General features: G+C 37.0%; 1 pseudogene; it reads right to left on the reverse strand.

Annotated features, from left to right (window-relative positions):
• Nucleotides 1–8786: 8786 nt before the first annotated feature.
• LOC107858125 lies at nucleotides 8787–16121 on the reverse strand (annotated as a pseudogene).
• Between the last annotated feature and the right edge of the window lie 959 nt (nucleotides 16122–17080).

The following is a 17080-nucleotide window of genomic DNA, read 5'->3' on the forward strand; positions in this document are numbered from 1 at the left end:
CTGTTTTTGTCACAAATAAAATTGAAAAAATATTTTGAAAAAAAAATAAGATTTTTGACTTAAGTAGTTGGAAATTTCCGACTACTATTTTCAGTCGAAAATTTTTGATAAAAAAATAGCGAATTTCTGGTAGTGGTATCTCTTTCTGTATTGGTATATAATTATAACTACTTAATATTTTGTAGATTTATTAATTAAGTAAAAAAGAAAAGAAAACTAAAGAAAAGAGAAAAAAAACTACCAAAAAATCACTTGTTTTCCTTTGCAAGCACGAAACTTCCCATACACAATTTCGTTGTCATTTAGGACTTTTAACATAATAACGAAAACTTTAATAACTAATTTTAGTTGATTTTAAAATCTTAAATATTACATAAATAATTAATTAATAATTGAAGCAAATAAGTGAAAAGAGTATTTTGTTTATTGCAGAGTATTTTAATGAAGGGCAAAATATTTGAATCACTTTTCTAAGGTCTTCACACTTTTAATATATTATTATTATTATTATTATATTATAGATTTAAGTTAGTTGAGCATAAATGAATAGATGATCAACCTCAAGAAAATGATATGATTATTTTTGAAAAAATTTAGGAAACTAAGTTTTAATAAAATGACTTTTTCAAATAAAATAAGAAATATCAGTTATATAAGATACATTTCACATTGATGTATCCTCTTCACCCTTCAACACAATTTATCTTCATGCGAGATCATAAGATCACTAAAAAAATGGCTTAGGTCTCAATATTTTTTAGAGCCCCATTTATTCGAAAATATGTTCTCTCTATATATATATTAGAAAAAGTTCATGTATTGTTAAATTTTTGAGGAAAATAAAATAATTTTTTTGGGGGCACTTTCAATAGATACTAAAAGTAAGATTAGTTGCGTAGTTTTTTTCTTTAAAAATATTAAATTAAACTAGAAGATAGTTTATAGTGGTAGTATATTCACGCATATATTTAACGATAATATTTCTGTAATTTTAAAATATTTTTTCTAATTGACAACGAGATGCATGAAATGCACATACAATGCACACACGACGAACGAACTGCACGTGCGTTGCATGAGATGCACGCAAAAAAAACTAACTTTTTTAATATACTCACCAAATTTATTGAGTCGCCCCTGTCTTTATCTCAACCTCAACCCCCACCTCCACCAGCACACCACCCCTCACCTTTAGCCTGAGAGCTCTCCATATCTTAAAGTATCCGTCTAAATCATATATAAATGTCTTCAGAGTTTTTTTTTGTATAATTTTCCAGGTTCACTGGGATACTGTATTATATCTTATTAATAGGAGGGGATATAAGTCTTACCTCCGAGACATACAACACAAAGGATGAAGACATCCTTTCACAAAAACGGGAGCAATCCATTAATAATACTCCTGTGAAGATACTAGCAAATGAGGTTTAGCTTCAAAAAAATTAGCCTTATCAAATTTTGTCCTAATACTAGGCAATTGAGATCTATTCCGGAGAAAAGGTCCTTTGGCACCTTTGGGAAGTTCTTGAAGTGAGAGGTATACCACAACTTTATTATGTTAGGATTTTTGTCCTAATTTTCTTATCAAAATTAAGTTTTTGTTTTTTATTGAAGGAAAATAAAAGTAGTGTCATAATTACTTTATTTTTCCTTAAAGGAAAATATAAAATTTTTTCATATTTGGCTAACCTCCTTTTTTTGGAAGAAAGGTTTTGCACATCTATAAATAAACCCCTATTCTCATATCATAACACAATACTATCCACAATGTAGTCATTAAAGAGTCTTGTTTAGGGGGACATTTTCTTTTAACATTTTTTATATTTTATTTAATATTAGTTTTAATATGTCGGTCAATTTATCAAACCATATCAGTAATATAGCTTTTTAGTATTGTTTTATGTGTCATCTGAATTATTTATCACAGGGTTTGCAAATTTTAAGCTTCCGCATGATACCCTCTCGATTTTGAACCCAACACATTACTGATTGTGGCAAGCATTGCCAGCCAGTTCACAACTTGATTTACCTCTAGATAATAATGAATTGCCTTAACATTGGCCTTATTCATTATTTGGGAGATATCATCCATGGTATTTCTCAATTTGAGATTAGAGGTATTCTTACCCCTGAGCGTGTTGGTGATAAGCAGTGAATCCAATTCAATAGTGAAACTTCTGAACCCATTTTGATGGCACCAATTAAATCCAAGGAGGCCAGCTTGCAACTAGATGAGATGGAAAAAGCCACTATAAGGTCAACATTCTCGTTTCTCAAAACTCCTCCAATTCCATCTTTGTTGCTCTCTTGAGCATGTTGGTGTTTAACTTCAGAGTAATGTTTTTTGCTTAGGTAGACTACAAAATAAGTTAAAAGTATGATTACCACTTATTTTTACTCTTTTTTGTAGTTTTTTTTTTTTTTTTTGGTCTAGAAAAGAGGATTTTATTCATTATAAATATTAAATATCATGCATCATAGTTTTCAGCAGTGGTAGCCTGACAAGCTTTTCAGAAATACACAAAGACCTATGACTACTATTAGTACAAGTAAAACTAAAAGGGGGCACAAGAGGCCTATCAAAAAGTGCTGCAGTAGCATCAGCAGCTAACATAGGTTGCACAAAAAACGGTGGCTCCTTCCATTCTTCAAAACAAGCACTTGGAATCATATTACGTGCTTCGCAAGCTTGTCAGCTACACTGTTTGTACCTCTTGGTTCATGCTGCAGGGTCGGGCTCCCCAGGCATTGGAGAAGATCCCTACATGAGAGAATAAGGTTATTGTTAATTTCTGCAGCCGAGTCCAAGGAGTGTATTACCTCGAGAGAGTCAGTGGCAATCTCCAGATAGGTGACCTGCATTTTATGAGCAATTAAAAGACCAAACATAAGACCAGTTAGCTCAGCTTCTAAGGGGGTGTGAACATTTATTCTTGAACTATAACCATTAATCCACCTTCCTATGGAGTCGCGAAATAACCCTCCAGCACGCGCAGCCTTAGAAGAGTGGTTGTACGAGCCATCAAAGTTAAGTTTTATGCCCCTATCAGGGGTTCCCAGGGTGTATGCATTGCAGGAGGTTTATGGCAGTGGGTCATTTTTTTCAAAACAAGGTATTCCGCTGCTTGTTCAAAGGGAGCATGCAGGGGTACGTTAATTTTTGAATCGTTAAAAGTATTATGATTTCTGGTGAGGCAAATATGCCACAAATAGAAAGAAAAGATCACTTTCCACTCGACTAAATTTCGAACAGGAGGAACATTGAGTTTTGTGCATTGATGTATCCAATTTGCGTCCTGGGTCATCGAAACAGTGAAGCAACAGTAAGATATTCAGTTGCTTCCAGAAAAACTGGACATTTGAACAATGAAGAAATATATGGAAGATGGTTTCGGGAACATTACAAAGGGAACAGTTTGGGGTAGTAGTGATGCCTAGTCTATGCAGGTACTGTTTGGTGGGTAGTCGTCCATGATTTGTCAGCCAGATGAAGAATTTGATTTTGTTTGGGCATCCGAGTTTCCAAATCCAACCCGTACTAGTGGCAGTTGAAGTAGTACAGTTTTTGTCACTAAGTAGGCAAGAGTACGCACTCTTAGTAGAGAAGCTACCGTTAGTTGTTAAGGACCAGACTTGGAATCTTGCTTTTGAGTACTTTTAGGGATGGGTACGGATGCGATGAGAAGGTCCATATTTGGAGAAATATTGTAGTGGATATTAGAAGTATTCCATTTTCCATCGACTATAATGTCGGAAACATGCATGGTTATATCCTGAATATGCAGCGGGCCAAGTAACGTATGGGCAAGATGAGGTTGGTTAGGAATCCAATTATCATGCCAAAGAGAAATACTGGTACCAGTACCCAGCGTCCATCGCATATGCTTTTCGCAAAAGGACCAGCCCAGCATGATGTTTTTCCATATGAAACTATGCGATTTTAGGTGCTTGTTCTTATTTTGAATCCCAAACCCACGAGTATATTTATGAAGAAGTATAGCAGCCCAGAGAGAGGAAGGATTTTTGAAAAGCCTCCAAGCGAGACGGGCCAAGAGGGCCTTGTTCTTAATACTGGATTTTTGGATAGCTAGTCCACCCTGATCTTTCGGGAGGATTAAGGTGTCCCACTTTAGGAGGTGCAATTTCTTTCCGTTAGAAGTGGTTCCCCATATAAAATGACGTTGTAAACGATCAATTTGGTTGGACACCTCTACAGGGAAGTGGATGTAGTGCATGAGGTGAGAAGGAATGTTATTAAGACAAGCCTTTGCAAGAGTGGTACGACCCACCATATTAAGGAATCTCATTTTCCAGCCAGATAGTTTTTCGCGAAGGTTGTCTAAAACACTTTGGAGATCAGCTTTAGAAGGTGGTTTAGTAAGAATAGGGAAGCCTAGATATCTGCCGAAGTTATTACTGCTTCTGATGCCCAATAAAGAGGATAGGGATGCTTGAGTATTTACGGGGCAATTTTTTGAGAAAAAGATCTTTGATTTTTGGTGGTTGACAGTTTGCCCTGAACAGGTACAAAAATTTTGAAGGGTCGACATTAGGGTTTTTGGGCTATTACCGCTATCGGTAGACATTAGAACGAGGTCATCAGCGAAAAAAAAGGTGCGACAATTGGGGCCCTCCTCTATAAATAGGAATAGGCGTCCAGTCCTTCTTTAAGATAGCTTCATTGATATTGTGGGAAAGGACTTCCATGCACAGGATGAATATATAAGGCGAAATAGGGTCACCTTGGCAAATACCTCTAGTTGGGCTAAAGAATTCAGTCCGTTGACCGTCGATAAGGACCGCCGCAGTACTAGAACAGATACAACTCAATATAATATTCACAAGCTTGGCTGGAAAGTTAAAGTAAAGAAGGGTGTTACAAACGAACGACCATTCTAGTTTGTCGAAGGCCTTTTCGAGATCTATTTTAACCATAAAGGAGTTAAGCTTCCCTTTACTCTTCCTAAAGTAGTTGACAATCTCTTGAACAACTATAGCATTATCACCCGCTTGTCGGTTCTTAAGGAAGTTAGTTTGGCAAGGTCCTATGATACTGTTCATAATAGGCCGTATTCTTCTAGCTATGAGCTTAGTAATGATCTTATAGGAGGTATTGCAAAGACTGATAAGCCTAAAATTTTTTAGCGTAGTAGCATTGTTACATTTCGGAATCAAGCAAATGTGGGTCTAATTCATAACAGCTGGAATTTTTTCGTTAATGAAAACTTGCCTGCAGAAGTTAGTGACAGAGGGGCCCACAATATGCCAATGTCTTTGATAGAAGATAGGGTGGAGCCCATCCGGGCCCGGAGCTTTACTAGGATGAAAGGAAAAAATAGTATCTCTAATTTCCTTATCGGAAGGCATGTGCCCAAGGTGCATCTTATCGACGTCACTAAGTTTTGTAGCACTAAGAACCGGAGTGATTGCGAATGACTTTGAATGGGTAGACTGGAACAGGGAAGAGAAAAAAGTAAGGGCGTGAGTCATTATATTATCGTGTGTGGTGAGCCAGTTGTTGTTCTCATCTTGGAGAGATAAAATCCTATTTTTTTCGCCTACGAATGAGAGTGCTTGTGTGGAAAAATTTTGTGTTGGCATCCCCCTCGTTGAGCCAGTTAATTCTAGATTTAAGCTTCCAAAAATCCTCTTCTATCCTAAGAATGCTATTAAAATCTCTAATAAGCTATTGCCCTAAATTGTTTAGGAAGTTGCTAAGGCCATAATGGGGTGAACCCTGGATTCCTTGGAGTTTATTTAGGATAGTCCTATTTTTATGGAAGATATTGCCAATATATCTCTGTTCCAGATTATAACATCTTCCTGGAATTTAGAGATAGCGTCTGGCAAGTAGGGATTGTGGTCCCAAACCTGCTGTACCAACCTGGGAAAATCAGAATGAGAGGACAACATAGTTTCGAATCTAAAAATATTATTTTTTGTCCTAGGTTCCTTTTTATAAAGCTGAAGCAAAAGGGGATAGTGGTCTGAGTGGGTCCTTAGAAAATGGATGACTTGAGCATCCGGGTAATTGAGGAGCCACTCATTATTCGCAAAGAATTGGTCAAGTCGTTCATAAATGATAGCATTCTTCTGTTTAAAGCGTTTATTCAGCCACGTGTACTTGCTTCCTTTGAAACCCGTATCAAAGAATTCACAATAATTAACCATATCCCAGAAATCCTTAGTACGAGATTTGTTAAGGGGATTCCCCCTTTTTTTCAGAGCACAACAAGAGCTCATTAAAGTCACCACCAATAAGCTACTTACCCTTGTAATGGTCTTTGATTGTTTTTAAGTTGTGCCAAAGTATCTTACGAGAACATCTATAAGTGCTAGCCCGTGGTATCCAATGATCCCATCTGGATCGATGCCTGGTGGAGAGGACCCGCTCCTTGGGTCAGGTCCTAGACTTGCCAGTGATGATAGAGCGGGTCGATGTCCTGGAAGTTGGGTCGCCATGGTGGTATCGACGGGAATCCCATGTGGTTCGAAGGCTGTATGGGAGCCACAGTGGGAGTCTCCCAGACTGGGATGTTGAAGAAAGGAATCGCTGGTAGTTGGTAGTTCAGCGGTAGTTGAAGAACCGTCGACATCCATAGATGGTGGTTGTACAATTCCATTGCCCTCCTCATTACATCCGACGCGAGTGTAGCAAGGATGGTCAGATTTTAGAGTAGGAGCATCATATCCCCGTGCTCCGTCTGAACCTGGATTGCTACAGTCTGCCCTTGGAGGCACATTTCCATCCACGAGTTTGGGTTGGGATTTGGTGCTATGTGGTGTAGTGTAGGCTGGTATCATGCCGGCTGGAAGTCCCAGGACTGGTACTAGCTGAATGGGAGAAAGGATCGGTTGAGTTGGTAGTGGGTTCATGTTCTAGAAGAACTGAGGGTTTGAGTTGTGAGAGTTCGTTTGTTGGGATGTTAGAGGTCTCCTCGACATTATAGATAGTAGTAGTAAAAGGTTGGGAAGAAGAGTGGGTGGTAGAGAGTGAAGTACTAGGAATATTGTTAAGAGATGTGGAAAGTATTATATCTCCACAGACCTGGGACGAGGAGTTATTTATAGTGGGACATGTAGTTCTCAAATTTAGCACGAGGGAGGAATTAATGGGGTAAATAGAGTTGGGGTCATTTACTGTTGATCCAACTGGAAAAGGGTTATTTTGGATTTTTGGAGATGTGGGTAAAGCGGCATCCACGTCAGTTGAAGGGGTTTTATTGTGGATATGTGGACAGATATTTTGATGATGTGGCCTTGCAGGACTTTTCTTGTCAATCCTAATGGGGTCACTTTGAGGCGGTGGATTTGAGGAGTCATTAATTAATAAGGGGATAATGGGAAATTCAGGTGAATGGATAATAGGGGCTATATAGGGGGACTCAGTAGGGGTCACTGCAGAAGGCAACTTGTCCTCCAAGCATTGGAAGGGGTTGGTGACATCAGCATGAACAGTACGTTTTGTGTGATGTTTGGGGTTACTAGGCTTATAGGTTATGGGGCCTTCTGGATTCTGTCTTTCAACATATTTAAAAAGTTAGAGTATCGAGAAACTTACCTGTATCGACGTGGATTAAATTAATGGAGATACCTGGATTTCCATTAATAGCATAGCTTCCTGTTGGCTGATGACGTGATGAGTCAGCCGTGTCACCCCTTTCGTATGGTTGATTAATGATCTATTTCTTCCTTCTTTGGAAGTTGGCAGTTTTCCAAGCATCCACAGCAGCGTGTGTGTCGATCAACTTACCTTCTTCCGTGTCGTTTAATACCTGAGGATTTTTTCCTTTATTTGTGTCTTTATTTGGGTGACGAATAGTGCAGGAGGGCTTTGTATGCCCAATGCAACCACACCCTGTACATAGAATGTTGTTCCCTTCGTACCAAATTTGTTGTTTAAGGTCTCCAATAAAGATATGAGTTTTAACGGGTGTATTCATGGGCAGTTCTATACAGATACGGGTGTATCTCCCACGCAGTGTAGAGGAAGTGCAAATATCAGTCTTAATTAATTTACCAATTTGACTTCCTATTTTGGAGAGAATGGTATGGTCATAATATTCAGTGGGAAGCTCTGGCAATCTTACCCATAGTGCCGTAAAAGTTTCTTTAGCCTCCGATGGAACAAAATTTGGGTGCCAGGGTCTCATGGAGAGGTAGAAACCATTGACAAACCATGGTCCTTGATGAAGAGCATTTATCATGTTCTCTTCCTTAATAAATTTAACAGTAAAATAATCATATCCGAGGTCAATAAGGTTAAGAGTCTCAGATGGCCTCCATAGATTGACTAGTTTTGTTCGTAGGTAGTCATGGGCTACCTTCTTCCCAGTCAGCTTAATAATTAAGGAGAAAGCCCAAGGTTGATAGATTCTGTCCTTATCTTCACTCGTGAGGGAGATGGAAGCTAAATTATGAGTAAGCTCAAAGGGAACGGTAGTTTCCATGAAATTTGAATCCCGTGAGCTTGAAGCCTCGTCGAATTTTCCAATGGACAATTGATTATTAAAAGGGGTTATACAGGGGACTGTCTTCATAAGAACATCAGCAAAAGAAGATGATGGCTGACAAAGGGAGGGAGTTTGAGAGGAAAGTTGGGCATCGGAGATTGCTATATCTGGTGGATCAGGAGAAGGGGGTGGATCTGGTTGAATAAGAGGCGGTGGAGTGTGGAAACTCATGGTGCTTTTCTAGAGAGAAGCTGGAGTTTCTCTCACTTGTGGTATTTCTGCTCTTTTTTGTAGTTAGTCAATCATAAACAGAAAACAAAGTGATTCATGTAATTTAATCAATACGCTTTTTTATAATTTCATAAAGTTTCAATACAAAAGACTCAGATCCTGCATGCAAAAAGTTTTTGCTTGCACACGACCGATATTTTTTTTTCAACTCTTAATACAACACAACAACATATAAGAAAATAATTAAACACTGAATATTTTCTTAAAGGACTATCATATGATTGGATAAGAAAACTTGGTAATGTCACAATGTCCTCCAGGATATCCAGTATCTCTTATGATTTTCATAAATCCATTCTCACCCCAATTTGTTCCCCATGAATTCTTCAACAACCAATATTTCTGACCCTGCTCATCCGTTCCATACCCTATAGCCGTTACATCACGGTCAATACGATCAACACAACTACCATGATAAGTTCCTCCTATGTAAAATTAAAACTCTTGGCTAGTAGAAATTCCAATCGACACTGGTTGTTTAGTCACGGCTTGTAACAATGCTGTTTCACTTTCAGGCACGACTTAATAGCTACTAATTTGTACTGCTGGTGCTGCTCTTGACTTCTGTATGTGTATTGTTGATTTTGGTATGGATAATTTGATCGAGTTGAAATTCCACCATTTCGTATGATGAGTTCAAATGCATTGGTCATATAACCTCCATTACAGCCGTAGTTGTTGGTGGTGCAATCGAGGAGTTCTTGCTCAGAAAGTTCAACCAATTAACCAGTTGCAAGTTTGTAGGCTCCTTCTAGTGCTCCAACTCCATAAAAAGCCCAACAATATCCTAACATAGAAAAGTAGCATATTAGCTAATTAATATCAAAATTTATAAAGAATGAGTAAATGTGAGGTAGGATATATATGCAGTTGCAAATCCAGTAATATTCAGGGTCAGTGAATTATCTTCTTTATACGTATAAATGTATCTGTGACTACCTCTTTTCTCTTTTGCTGACACACAGGCCCATATATATAATTCGAGCTAGATAGTTATTTGTACAAATCATGTCTAGTTTAGGAGTGTCAATGGATAGGATAATTGAAATTTAGATCCGCACCCAACCGCCCAAAAGCTAAACAATGAGTCTTAAAGCAAGCCGTTCAGCTCTTATCAAATTTTAATTTCTGAAATTGTTCATTATAGTTTGCTTAATTAACAAATAAAAAGAAATTCTTTGATATGACTATTACTTCTATGATATAGGAGTATTAAACAAAAAAATTAAAATATTTTGACAAGGTTACCTATATCAGCAAACTTCGGGATGGTTTGAATTGAGAAGGTCAAGATGAGCTAAATCAATACAATCAATTACTAAGCATATCAAATTTGGAAATGCATATTATCGTGAGCTAATTTTGTCACTCTGACTATTATCTGAATTTGCCATGGAGGATATATAGTCATAAGTTAATTAAAAGTGTTATGTTGCATATTACCACATTGTCCTTGATGCTTCACTTGAGTCACAGTTCCATTGTCTCTCCAATCCTAGTTAGACGGAATGTCATCATCAGTTAGATCATTAATCATGAATTTTGTCGACGACATTGGAGAAGGTGAGGAATGTGAAGAAGGTTTTAATGTCGAAATCGAACCTGATTTGAACCAACAAGAAGCAGTCAAACCCTAATCGTTCTGAGAGAAAGAGAGAGGAGACGAAAAGAGAGAGAATGAGACGATTGTTATTCCACTTGAAATGTTCTAGAACCGGGTCCACTATTTATATTTATGGTAGTGTACCGGGTTATTGTGAAGTGTGTATAGATCTATAAGGCCTAATATATCATAATAAGTGTTTGGCCCAAAATAAGATACTAATGCAAAAGTTTACATCAACTCAAAATGTAAAATATGAAATATATACACTAGTATGTATCACTATGTCTATGTAACTCCAACACCCCCTTCAAGATGGAGGGTGACAACACGCCAAGATTGGTGAGAAGATAAAGATGGGAAGGACCTGGAAGTGGCTTGGTGAAGATATCAGCCAATTGGTTAGCAGAAGCAACAAAGTGAAGAGAGTTGAGGCCAGAGTGAACACAATCACAAACGTAGTGGAAATCTATCTCGATGTGCTTGGTACACTCGTGGAAGACAGGATTTTGAGCAATGTGAAGAGCTGTATGACTGTCACAATGCACAGGAACAAGATTAGTAATATCAATACCAAAATCAGCTAACAAATGTACCAACCATGATATTTCAGCAACAACTTTGTGCAAAGCACGATACTCAACTTCAGCCGAGAAAAGAGATATAGCTGGCTGTTTATTACTCTTCCAAGAGACAGGAAACCCACCCAAAGTGATGAAAAACCCAGTAACTGACCGGCGAGAATCAGCACAAGCTGCCCAATCAGAATCAAAAAAGGCTACTAAAAAGAAATCCATAAATCTATTGAACAATAGACCAAGATCAGGTGCATTAAGTAAGTATCTCAATACATGAATGCCAGCCATGAGATGAGGAACCTGAGGAGCCTGTAAAAACTGGCTCAAATACTGAACAACATAAGATATGTCAGGCCTGGTGTGCTGAAGGAAATTCAGCTTGCCAACCAGGTGCCTTAAAGTTGAAGGATCAGTGAGGAGGGCTCCCATGTCTTTAGGAAGATTCAAAGAAGCATCCAATGAAGCAGAAACAGGTGAGAACTACTCACAATAGAATTCAGCCAATAAGTCAGAAGCAAACTTTTGCTGTGTCATAACGTAACTTTGAGAATGGGAAGAAATTTCTAACTCCAGAAAATAGTGAACCAAACCAAGATCTTTGATCTTAAATTGATTATCCAGAAACAACTTCAAAGAGTCCAATTCAAAAACATCATCCCCAGCAAGAAGTATATCATCAACATAAACAACAAGTACAGTAAGAGAATCACCAACCTTCTTAGTAAAAAGAGAGTAATCATTCTTACTGGAAGTGTAACCACGAATGGATAAAGCATCAGATAACTTGGAAAACCATTGCCTGGAGGCCTATTTGAAGCCATAGAGAGATTTTCTCAACTTGCAAATCAAAGGAGTCGAAGTAGGGATAGAAGAAGATAGTGTTAAGCCAAGAGGAGGCTTCATATACACTTCCTCATGGAGATCACCATGAAGAAATGTATTATTGACATCAAGTTGGTATATAGTCCAGTTTCTTTTAACAATAATAGACAACAGGACTTTAATAGTGGTGAACCTCACAATAGAAGAGAATGTGTCAGTGTAATCAATGCCCTCCTTTTGTGTGTTACCTCTGATGACCAACCTAGCTTTGTATCTTTCCACAGAACTATCAGACTTATGCTTGATCTTATAAACCCACTTACAAGAAATAGGCTTCTTGTAAGCAAGTAGAGGAACCAGATCCCAAGTATGGTTAGCCTCAAGAGCATGAAATTCCTGAAGCATAACATCCTGCTAGGCAAGATGACAAACAGCCTGTTGATATGATTGAGGTTTAAGTGTACGAGGTTCCAGGGATGACACCTTGGAGACATAGATGCAGATATAGTCAAATAAGTATGCAGGTGTTGAGTGGGTGTGGGTTCTGAAAGACCTTTTAATAGGAGAAACAGGGGAAATGGCAGGTAGTGATGGGGTAGTAGTAGAAGGAAGAGGAATAGAAATAGAATAAAGAGGAGGAAGAATGTCTAAATCAGGAGGATGAGGTGAAGAGGGAACATCATAGGAATGAGAATAAAGGAAAAGATGTTCATGAAATATGACATCCCTAGAGAAAAAGATGGAGTTAGTTTTGAGGTTGAGCAGTTTGTATCGCTTCTTTCCACAAGGGTAGCCAATAAAGACACATGTTATAGATCTAGGTTGAAATTTATCTCTTCCAATAGTAGAGAAATGAGCATAGCACAAACAACCAAAGGATTTTAGATGATCATAAGTTGGAGGAACTCCATGAAGTTTTTCATAAGGAGAAAGATTGTGTAAAACAGAAGAAGGAAGTCTGTTAATGAGATATGTGGCAGATAACACACAATCACCCCAGTACTTAATTAGTAGGTTTGATTGAAAGAGTAAGGCTTTAGATGTTTCAAGTAAGTGTTTGTGTTTCCTTTCCACAACACCATTTTGTTGTGGTGTGTGAGGAATAGTAGATTAATGAGAGATCCCATTTTCAGAGGAAAAAAAAGTAGCTTCAAGGCTACTACCTAATTCATAAGCATTATCATATCTGAAAGACTGAACAAAAGTATTTAATTGAACCTTCACCATAGATAAAAAAAGCTTTGAGAATGGAGAGGGCATTGCCTTTACAAGATATAAGGTGTGTCCTAGTAACTCTGGTAAAATCATCAACTAGAGTAATAAATTATCAGAAACCATTGTATGTTCTAGTGTGATATGAACCCCAGATATCTATATGCACTAGTTGAAAGGGAACTATGGTATGAATTCTACTGAGAGGGGAAAAAAGTCCGTGTTGTCTTGCTTTAGGATAAACATCACAAAGAAAAGATTGTTGAAAAGGAATTTTAGAATGCAAAACAGGTAAGAGCTTCATTTTTTGATAAGGCATGTGACCCAATCTTTGGTGCCAAAAGAAGTCCAATTTATTATTATTATTATTATTACTGTGAGTAGAATTGTTAAGGAAACTATAAGTAGTATTACAAGAAGACGTAACATTATTATCACAATTGTTGACAACATTACTATGAGAAGGAAAATTAGGGAAAGAAGTTAAACTGGAACATGATGATTGAGTGCTTCCAACAGAGTAGTAGTATAAACCATCTGATGCTTTACCAATTTCCAATGGCCTCTTCAGATAAGGGCCCTGCAAATGACAAACAAAAGTGGAAAACACTGCTAAGCAATTTAACTGAGTAAGAAGTTGAAATATAGATTGAAAATTAAAATGAAAAGAGGGAACCAAAAGGACATTAGGTAAGGTGATGCCATCTCTCAATTGGAGAGAACCAGTGGATACCACCTTGACCTTATATCCATTTGGTAATGTGATAAGAAAGGGGATAGATAGAGGTTGTAGATTGTGTAACAAGTATTTGTGAGGAGCCATATGATTGGAATCACCTGAATCAAGAATCCAAGGGTTCACAGCTAAATTGGAATATCTATGCACACTGTAACCATCAAAAGTAAAAACAAAACTATTTGACAAACCTGTAAAATTTGCAGAACCAGAAACATCACCAGTAGCAGACTAATCATGAGTTAAAGAGGAGACCTGAGCTTGATAGAACAAACTCATAAGATGATTATACTATTCTTTGGTGAAACCATGTAGAGATTCCTAAGAAGGTGAGACAGTAGATGTGGAAGCAGTACTTGAAAGATTTGAGCCTGAAGAATGCACCATTTGTACACAAGATGCAGCTGGTCTCTTTTTCTTTGTGAACTTGAAATCAGCTGTGAATCCATGAAATCTATAACAAGTATCGATAGTATGCCCAGGATTCTTGCAATACTTGCATGTCATGGGCACATTTTGATTCTTGAGATTGAAAAAAACCTTTTGGTTGTAGGGGCTACTGTTATATGAAGGTGTATGTGCTGATGCATGAAAAGAAACTGAATCACCGGAGAAATTTGAGATTCCAGTTTGGGTTTCCTTTTGACTTTCATCCTGCTGTAGGAGTCCATAAACTTTGTTGATAGATGGCAAAGGTGTCATCATTAGTGTATTACTCCTTAAAAGTATTGTAAGTCTCATTCAGACCACTAAGGAATTGAAAAAGTTGTTGATCCTGAATGAATTTACTCAGGGCTCCACAAGTACACTCAGGTCCTATATAAAAGGCATTGCGTTCATCCCAAAGGCCTCTCATTTTGGTGAAGTAGGCAGAAATACTAGAAGACCCTTGAACTATGGCATTAATTTCCCTTTGAATGTGAATGTATCTAGACCCATTTGATTGACCAAATCTATCACTGATATCTTTCCACACATCTCTAGCACTAGACAGACACATCACACTGATAGCTATTTCCCTAGTCATGAAATTTATAATCCATGCTTTGACCATGTGGTCACATCTTTCCCAAAAATAAAAGTACGGATTATTGGGATCAGGTCTAGGGTATTTTCCAGTCACCATCCCTAATTTGTTCTTAGCAGATAGAGAAGTGATCATGTTGTTTCTCCAGATGGCATAACCACTACCATTAAAGACTATAGGAACTAACTGAGAGCTAGGACTCTCAGAAGGATGTACGTAGAAAGGATGTGAGGGATCCATGGTGAATTCCTCAAAACCAACATTTGTGGTTGAATTAGAAATATTATCAGCATGCGGAGTCCCATTCGTAGGATTCGCCATATCAAATACAGATCTAGACTAGACTACAACAGAATAAGCAAGCTACAACAATATACCAATCACAAAAACCCCGATATACGAATGTTGAGGTGAAATATCTCCATATCCTCACAACATAGTTATGATACAGGAGTAATATATGAATTTCACAACAAACGAACACGATATGCAAGAGTATACTTTAGATTCAGTAAAATATCTATGAACACGAGCAATATACTAGTTTTTTTCGAGATGTAGTCGGTGATATGGAGAGAATTTACCGATCTTCTTCTTAACCTGAAGAAGTCTAGGTCTTGCTCGTCGTAGATCGAACCTGAACGAAGTTCTGCTTCCATAAATCTTCGAGAAACTCCATGTGAGGGTAATATCGATCGATAGCTTACTTCAAGATCTATCAGAAAACCTGCTCTGCTACCATGTTAATGTCGAAATTGAACCTGATTTGAATCAATACGAAACAGTCAAACCCTAATCGTTGTGAGAGAAAAAGAGAGAGAAGAGACGAAAAAAGAGAGAAAGAGACGATTGTTATTCCACTTGAAATGTTCTAGAACTGGGTCCACTACTATTTATATTTATGGTAGTGGACCGGGTTATTGTGAAGTGTGTACAGATCTATAAGACCCAATATATCACAACAAGTGTTTGGCCCAAAACAAGATACTAATTCAAAAGTGTACATCAACTCAAAATGTAAAATACGAAATATATACACTTGTATGTATCACTATGTCTACGTAACTCCAACAGAAGGCATGTTTAATGCAGTATACTTTGCAAAAAACTCGTCCGAAGTAATATCTGTAAATTCATTGATCCCAAACTTGTAAGACAGATTCCCTGCCTTATTAATTGACTCAATGAATTTCAAGTTTTCTTTGAATATCATGAGTCGTTTTCCTTTTTCTGTTTCATCCTTGTAAACACATCCATGACGCTCCATCCATTGTTCGTGTCTCTTAGACACGGATAGTTTTGGCTGGCTGCGAGTAATTGCATCTTGAGAGTTAAACATGCCAACTATAATGAACAATATTAGAATATTGTTGGTTATCAAATCAATGTTAATAGCCATGTTTAACTTAATCTGGTTTGATCAAAAGAATATTGTTGTAAGATGTTTGTGTATTGGGTTTGCAATTTATGTCTTCGTAGCAAGGCGTTTATATAGAGGTGTATATGAGAAATCTATATGTAATATAAAAGAGAATTATGAGTATGTTGATGTGGCGCCTCTCTATGACTAGCATTGTTATTTATTTTTTTTCTCTATTTTTGAGTTTTCCCCATATATAATATCTATAAAATCTATAGAAAAAAAAGAAGAAATCCTTATTTGTTTAATTCTTCGGGGTTCCATTTATTTCATTAATACACCCACGTACTCATCATTAAGTTTAGATAATAATGTTCCGGTAACCTGATAGAATTAATATTCCAGTAACCTAATTATTCACGACTTTTTAATACCCACGTATCCCTCCTCATAAAATCTCATTATTTTGATCATTATAACCTAAAAAATAATGGCAGCAATTAAACCCAAAAATACTCAAACTTCTAACCTATAAATAAAAAATCCAATATCATTTGGTTTCAATTACACAATCTTCTTCAAAAGATTTACAAGAAGATAGGAAAAGAATTTTATGCAAAAGATTAGCAATTATTTCTCAAAAGTCGAATTTATTGCGCCAAAGAAAAAAGATGAATACGAGGATGATAAAAGGTCGAATTTATTGCGTCAAAGAAAAAAGATGAATACGAGGATGAAAAAAAGATATTCATAATAAAGGATTTGTTGATGAAGTTAAAGATGGCGAGTTTGATCCTAATGAAAAGGGTGTGTTTAACATTATTTTGTTCTGAAATATTACATATGATACAGTATGATAGTTCTATTCTCTTTCTCTTCTTATTTTTTCTTTCTTAGGAATACTTTCTATAATATACCTACAATAGATTTTTAATTAGAAGTATTGAGATAGCATAAGATTTAAAAGAAAGAGGAGAAGATTTTGCATAAATTTTGGA

This window comes from Capsicum annuum, chromosome 2, assembly GCF_002878395.1.
Source record: "Capsicum annuum cultivar UCD-10X-F1 chromosome 2, UCD10Xv1.1, whole genome shotgun sequence".
NCBI classification, from domain to species: domain Eukaryota; kingdom Viridiplantae; phylum Streptophyta; class Magnoliopsida; order Solanales; family Solanaceae; genus Capsicum; species Capsicum annuum.